Consider the following 7,125-nt stretch of genomic DNA (forward strand, 5'->3'; position numbering starts at 1 on the left):
TGATGTGGAGTTGAACCAAGAAGTTTGTAAGGGAAAGGAGATCGCCTACTTCATGAAGATCTACCTGAGTGAGGCAAGTCCTTCGTGGACGATGGCCATGGTGGGATAGACAAGGTTGCTTCTTCGTGGGTGGAGCCCTCCGTGGACTCGCGCAGCCGTTACCCTTCGTGGGTTGGAGCCTCCATCAACGTGGACGTACGATAGCACCACCTATCGGAACCATGCCAAAAATCTCCGTGTCTCCATTGCGTTTGCACTTTCCAAACCCTTCCCCTTACCTTCATATGCAATGTTTTACTTTCCGCTGCTATACTCTTAGAATTGCATGTGTAGGTATATTGCTTGACTTGTGCCATTTGCTAAAATCTGCCCACAACTGAAATTGGGAAAAGGATAGATTTTATTTGGTCAAGTAGTCTAATCAGCCCCCCCCCCCCGCCGCCGCTCTAGACCTACTTTCGGTCCTACAAGTGGTATGAGAGCTTTGATCTCCATTAGCCTTGATTTCCATAGCTTTGGTGATCATAGCCTTGGTTTCACAACCTAGGAGAGCATGCTGTCTAACGACGGAAATTATCACCGTAGAGGTCCTTACTTTGATGGTACAAATTTTGCTAGTTGAAAGCATAAGACGAAAATGCATATTCTTGGTCATAACCCCGCCGTTCAGGCTGTTGTTCGTATTGGCTTGCAAGGTGAATACTTTGAAGATGGAAAAGAACCGGATCGTGAAGCCACCACCGATGAATTAAAGATGTTGCAATACAATGCTCAAGCTTGTGATATTCTCTTCCATGAATTGTGCCCCGAAAAATTCAGCAAAATCAGCCGCCTTGAGAATGCAAAGGAATTTTGGGATACATTGATTGATATGCACGAAGGTACCGAGTCCGTCAAGGAATCCAAGTTGGATATGCTTAAAAGTCAACTTGACAAAGTTCAAGATGAAGGATGGTGAAGGAGTCGCTGAAATGTACTCTAGGCTTGCTCTCATCACAAATGAGATTGCCGGCTTAGGAAGTGAAGACATGACTGACAAATTCATCATCAAGAAGATCCTTAGAGCCTTGGATGGAAAATATGATACCATGTGCACTTTGATCCAAATGATGCACAATTACAAAGATCTCAAGCCTACGGAAGTCATTGGTAGAATTGTTGCTCACGAAATGTCACTCGTGGATAAGGATCAACTCCACAACAAGTCAAGTGGTGCTTACAAAGCTTCAAGTGATGCTCCTACAACATCAAGTGACAAGCTAGTCTCCAATGAAGAATTGAGCTTAATGGTGAAAAACTTCAACAAGTTCTACAAGAATAGAAGCAAAGAGAGAAGCTCCAAGTCAAGGTCCTACAATGACAAAAGATCTTCTAGTCGTGATCGTAATTGCTACAATTGTGGAGGACCTGGACACTATTCCAATGAGTGTACGGCTCCCTACAAGAAAAGAGAAGACTCACCAAAAAGGAGAATTAGAAGGGATGAATCACCTCCAAGAGAGAGGAGTAGAGATCATCGTTATGAACGAAGACCCTTCCATAAAAGAAAGGATTCGAAAAAGGAAGGACAAGTCAAAAAAGAGCAACACAAGACGAAGACATCAAGCTCACGTTCGTGAACGGGTATCCGGTTCCGACTCCAACAACTACTCCTAGAGAAGCTATCACTCCGACTCCGACTATACTCAAGATGAAGGTGTTGCCGGTCTTGCACTTGAGTCATCCAACTCCTATGACATATTTGGCTCACCAAATGAAGGAATTGGAAGATGCTTCATGGCTAAAGGCCCCACTTGTGTCATCCAACTCCTATGACATGTATTTAAGTTTCCGGTCAATACAGTTCTAGCATGAATAATAAACATTTATCATGAACAAGAAAATATGATAATAACCAATTTATTATTGCCTCTAGGGCATGTTTCCAACAGCGTCACTATTGGAGATGCCCTAAGCTCCCAAGATTTGGAGCCTCCTGGTGCGTTGGGGACTATGGGGGAGGCTACGGGCCCAACTTGTAAGGGTGTGTGTCCATGAGCTAACCAGTTTTTTTTGGTTTTGAGAAGGTATTGCCTGGTTTTTTCTTTTTTTTCTTTTTTGTGTTTCTCATTTGTTTCATTTGTTTTGTTTTTGTTTTTTCCTACTCTTTTCTTTTATTTATTTTTTATTTTATTTTTTCAGATTTTAGTTCATGAATATTTATTAAAAGCTCTGAACATTAAAAAAGGATAAACTTTTTTAGAATTCAGGAGTATTTTTAAAATTCATGAACATTTCAAAATTGGTGAATATTTTTCAAATTTGCGAACAATGTTGGTAATCCATGAGTATTTTTTTAATTCATGAAAATTTTAAAAACGTTTTTTAGTTTGTAAAAATATTATAATTCATGCTTTTTGTACAAGAATTTCTTTTGATTTAATGAACTTATTCAAACAAAAAATATGATAACCTTTTTTTCTGAGCTAGCAGTGGAGCGAGTGTAAAATCGAGAAATAAGAGATCGAGGCACTCCCGGGCGCTCTCAGAGTTTAGTCGATTCTGGCCGTCCGATCCGTTTTCCTGATGCGATTCTAGCCGTCGGATCAAGCCTCCGGACGATCTTGGCCGCCGGATCAAATCCCGGAACTGTTTTAATGAATAGTTACCGCCCCCTCCCGGTCTCTCTCACTCCGCGGATTCAGCATGATCTCGCCGACGTGTGGGGTAACCCGCTGGTGGGCCCCGCATGTCATTTGCTGTGGCTGAGGCGCGTCCCGTGCGGCCCGTTAGCGTGCTCCACCGGTAAAAGATCTCATGCCACCACCGAAATTCCCGAGCACCGCCGAGGGCATTTGTGACATTTCACCTAATCCAATGCCAAGTGGCTTCTCATCATTGGTTGCTCCCTCCCCAATCAGCGAGACAGCTAGGGCCGGGTCTCTCCCTCGCATCTCTCTCGTGTTGAAGCCGCCGCCCCCTCCCCTTCCCCTCGTGCCGCCGTCCCCTCCCCTTCCCCTCGCGCCGCCGCCCCCTTCCCCTCGCGCCGCCGCCCCTCCCCTTTCCCTCGCGCCGCCGCCGTCGGAGAAGCACCGCGGCCACTGCTGCTCCGCGTCGCCGCTCGTCACCCATCCACCGCGACCGCCTCCTCTCCCGGAACCCTAGCCAGCCGCACGCAACCCATGGCGTCGTCCAGCTCGCCGCCCTCGGCCATCGCGTCGTCGCGGGGCTCATCGCGCAAGCGCACGGCTTCCGCCAAGGCCGCATCAGAGGCCGACCAGGAGGCCGCGGTCTCCAAGTGCTCCCGCAAGAGTGCCGCGTCCGGGAAGAAGAAGTCGGCGCCCAAGGCGGCGGCGGGAAAGAAGCCACAGAATTGGTGAGAGTCTCCATGCTTCACCACTGCTAGCTACATCTTCCTCCTCAGCTGCATATGATTTTGATTATTTTGTTCCTTGCTTTATGTGGGATCTGATAACATTTTGTTTATATATTCATTGGATGTACAAGCAGCAGAAGCAAACCTCCTCTCCGCTCATTGCTGGTGGTTCAGACTCCGATGTAGATCGATCCAGTGCCACCCTCCTCGGTTATTTTGCTTGGTGGTACGTGGATCTGCTCGTGTATTAGTAAATCATGTTGTTGACGCAGCAGGAGCGCTTGGTGCCACGTCCACTTCATCTGATTATGTGAATATAGTGGTTGACATGCTCGGTTCATCCTCATCGGCGTCTAAACCTGAGGCTCCTAACTTTCTCAAATGTTCTCCAGTTATTCCCCCCTCTCCTTCAGATGTGATTAATTTGGCATGGGTACGCGTACAATCGGAATGAGTAAGGTGGGCTTCGTGTTGCTTTCTCTTATCTCATGGCTGCCTCTTGTGTGCAGGTTAATTAATTATTTTGGTGCTCGATTAGTCGCCATTGTCGGATGATACTTTAGGTTTGCACTTCCCATTGAGCTCTTGGCCTGGTTGCTGGCCTTGGTTCTTCTATTGTGCTACTTACTGCAGTTTCGTTGTTGATTTAGTAGGAAAGCTGATGTTTATCTACACAAGGGACTTGATATATTGCGTACTCGGATGCAACATTTACTGGGCCATCAAAAAGGAGGTTAAAACTCCCGCCATCCCCCTCCTCTTTCTTTCTGTGTGTGTGGGCGTACGTGTATGACTGATTCCGTTAGCTGTCGCCATCTGTTCATTTGCAGGGGGGCTGGATCCCAAGGGGCCGAGTTGTAGTCCTCCAGAGTTGTTAAGCTCCTCTTGCTCTTCCACCCCTCTTCTCCGAGGATCTATAATTTTGTGCACGCTACTGATTTTGGAGACTTTTAGAGTATTGAGCTACATCACTAGCGAACGAGCTTGCAAAATTTTCCAGTATGCTGCACCTGTGATTAGAGGTTCAGGCCGTACCAGTTTTTGGGTCTTTATATTGGTGATTTCGTTCTGTTAGGAGGTCACTACCGAAGGAGTAAATTACTAGCAAAGGAGCAGTTGATGTATGAACATCATTGGGTTCAAGGAGTAAATTATTATGGTTTGGCTGAAATGTCAGTTCATTACTATTACATGAAATCTAGAACCTATGCTAATGTGTCCAATCTAGACAAGGAGGACAGATATTTATTGGGGGGCCTGATTCTTATGTAGTTTCTCTCTATTGCAGAACTCCCTACTCTCATTTGGTGCACCCCAGTATGTAGTGTCAATGATTTCAATGTCCCCAGGAATCTCAAACCGTATGTACAGTCAATGATTGCAATGCCTCTAGGGATATCCCAAGAAATATTTCTTAGTTCCAAGTTCTGAATATGCATCAATCCAGCATCTATTTTTGACCCTGTAGATGAATTTATCCATGGATGTTTATGCCCGGAAGGAGGAGGCATACCAATGATAGTTTGAATCAAACTAATAGAGGACGCCACCATCGATTATGGTGTCGAGCGACTAAAATGTAATGAACTGGTAGTGCGACTGTTGACCTCCTTGAAACTAATCACGTTCTTCGCTCCCGAACTCACGCAGTAGACAAGGAACTCTTCTTTTATAACTGCAGACAAGTATGACTCCATACCCTTAAATTCCCTGCACAATTCTCAGGGTCGTTGAATACATAATGTGACCCCACATAAATGGTTAGGAACTAGCTAAATTTTATTTATCTTCGATTCCCTACCAAAATATTCCTACTGCATATGTTAGGAAGGATCTATAAGAGTTGCTGCTATGTATCTGTTGTTGAAACCTCCAATGTAGTTAATCTCCGGCTCTTATCATCTTTCTTTGTTCAAGCCCTTGAGAGAATGCTTTTAAATTTATGAACTGAATATAATTCAAGATTTAGTGAAAATGCACAGTGATCTTTACAACTTATCTATTTCTTTTTTCTGTGAGACTTCTTCGAAGATAATAATTTGCCCAAAAATAATGTTCAGTAGTCATGTTCCCCTTTTAATCACTGTACTTTAGTAATCTTGATATCTACAAAATCTTTGAAACCTGACACCACTCATGTAATTGGCCATTATTTTTCTGTCTTAAAGTCCCATGTCTTGTCGCTAATTGCAGCATTGTTTTTCACCAGTGTGTCATAGATTCAGTTCTGCATGATGTGCTTGGTATAGGAGAAAATCAGTCTGCCAATATTATTTTCCTGCTATTTGATATACACATGTTTACATAAACTGTACCAATTGTTATCCAGCAAGCTTTGAAAGTCAACACAAAGAATCTGCACCCTAGGATAATTGTAAGGAAGGTGTGACCAAAACCACATCTACCTTTTCTAATGTTATTATCCTAGGTGCTCCGCAGGACACGCACAGCCGCCACCACACCGCAGAGACGGACGAGGATGTGATGCTGCTCCTTCTTGTGGTGTATGCGTCGGCGTGGCTTGCGGTAGTGAGGCATATCCTCGTGGGCAATGCTATTTGAAGACCATTCAAGTGATTTAAAAGAGAAGATGTCCAGAATGTAACGAGGTTGAAGATGACGATCAAAAGATTGACGTATTAAGCGACTGTCAAGATGCCAATAATGCTTGCCCCCTGCCATTATTAGTAATACCCTTGCTCTTCTTTATGAAATCTTTCCTATTATATATTGATGCATCAACTATCATTGCAGATCGTGAGAGCCCTATTTACATGGATGACTCAGCGGCTGGCCTGTACAGAGTTGCGTGGCAGGCATGTGTTCCCAGCCACCTTATCAATTGTAGGCTTAGAATGATTTGGTTCGTCCCAAGTGTTGTTCGTCGACAATTACTTTGTATGTCCATGTCGATTCTGAATTTAGAGGACACATATGTTTTGGTAGGAAGTGTATTGTTCTTCTATTTTTTTTCCTGGTGTATACTGACTCGTGCAGATTATGAAATCCCTATTTAATGGATCGCTCGGTGTTGTCCTGCATGAATGCATATGCTAAATCTGGATTCCTACTAACTTAACATTACCTGCTTGACCAAAATGTTGGGACCGGCACCCTCGTGTCAAGACGCGATCCCGATCTAGTAAGCTAAGAGAGTGAGCGAAGCAGGAGAGCAAGAGCTTCATGGATAGACCCATGTGTGCTTTATAACAACAATTCCACAGTTTCAATGTCGAATAAGAGCTTCGAGGGGCTCACACAACTGATACCAGCTCACACCAAGGATGAAATGTGTAAGGACACCACAACCACACACCTGAAAACTTCAGCCTTCTCTCAGAATAAATGTCATCTCTAAAACCAGCCCAACACAACAGGCAAATGAAAAAGACACCAAAAAGACATAATTAGAAAGCAAGCCAACTTGTTGAAACTAAAAGAAAACAACTAGCCACAATAACCTGCTAGAGCAAAAATATTAATCCCACGAGTGTAGAACGGAGTAGCAAAGCGCACATTAGCCTCTAGTAATAAGTGATGTCCTACCCTTTTGAGAGAAAATAATCACATCAACTGCTGCCATACTTTTGATATCATTGAGTTATTTCCTTACTGAGCCCTTCTTGCTAGATTATAAACTGGTCACACATTTTAAGATTCAACTTCGACCATCAGTTAGGCCAATAATATATGAGTTATTAATTTCATAAAGCATATACCATAGGAATTATCCAATACAAATTCAATGACATGATATTTGAGTCACATAA

The 7,125-nt window shown here is 43.8% G+C and overlaps 1 long non-coding RNA gene across 6 annotated transcripts; it reads left to right on the forward strand.

The window, feature by feature from the left end:
* The first annotated feature begins 2,964 nt into the window (after positions 1-2,964).
* Positions 2,965-6,396, forward strand: LOC109743546 (uncharacterized). 6 transcript variants are annotated; one of them, XR_012184815.1, is made up of 4 exons: positions 2,965-3,918; positions 4,006-4,088; positions 4,186-6,042; positions 6,110-6,396. It is a non-coding gene; the product is annotated as an uncharacterized lncRNA (long non-coding RNA). The 6 variants fall into 6 exon arrangements; XR_012184816.1 differs by having other exon boundaries at positions 4,186-4,716; positions 4,824-6,396; XR_012184814.1 differs by having other exon boundaries at positions 2,965-3,788; positions 3,865-3,918; positions 4,186-6,396.
* Positions 6,397-7,125: the final 729 nt, after the last annotated feature.

The sequence above is a fragment of the Aegilops tauschii genome, chromosome 1 (assembly GCF_002575655.3).
Source record: "Aegilops tauschii subsp. strangulata cultivar AL8/78 chromosome 1, Aet v6.0, whole genome shotgun sequence".
Lineage (NCBI taxonomy): Eukaryota > Viridiplantae > Streptophyta > Magnoliopsida > Poales > Poaceae > Aegilops > Aegilops tauschii.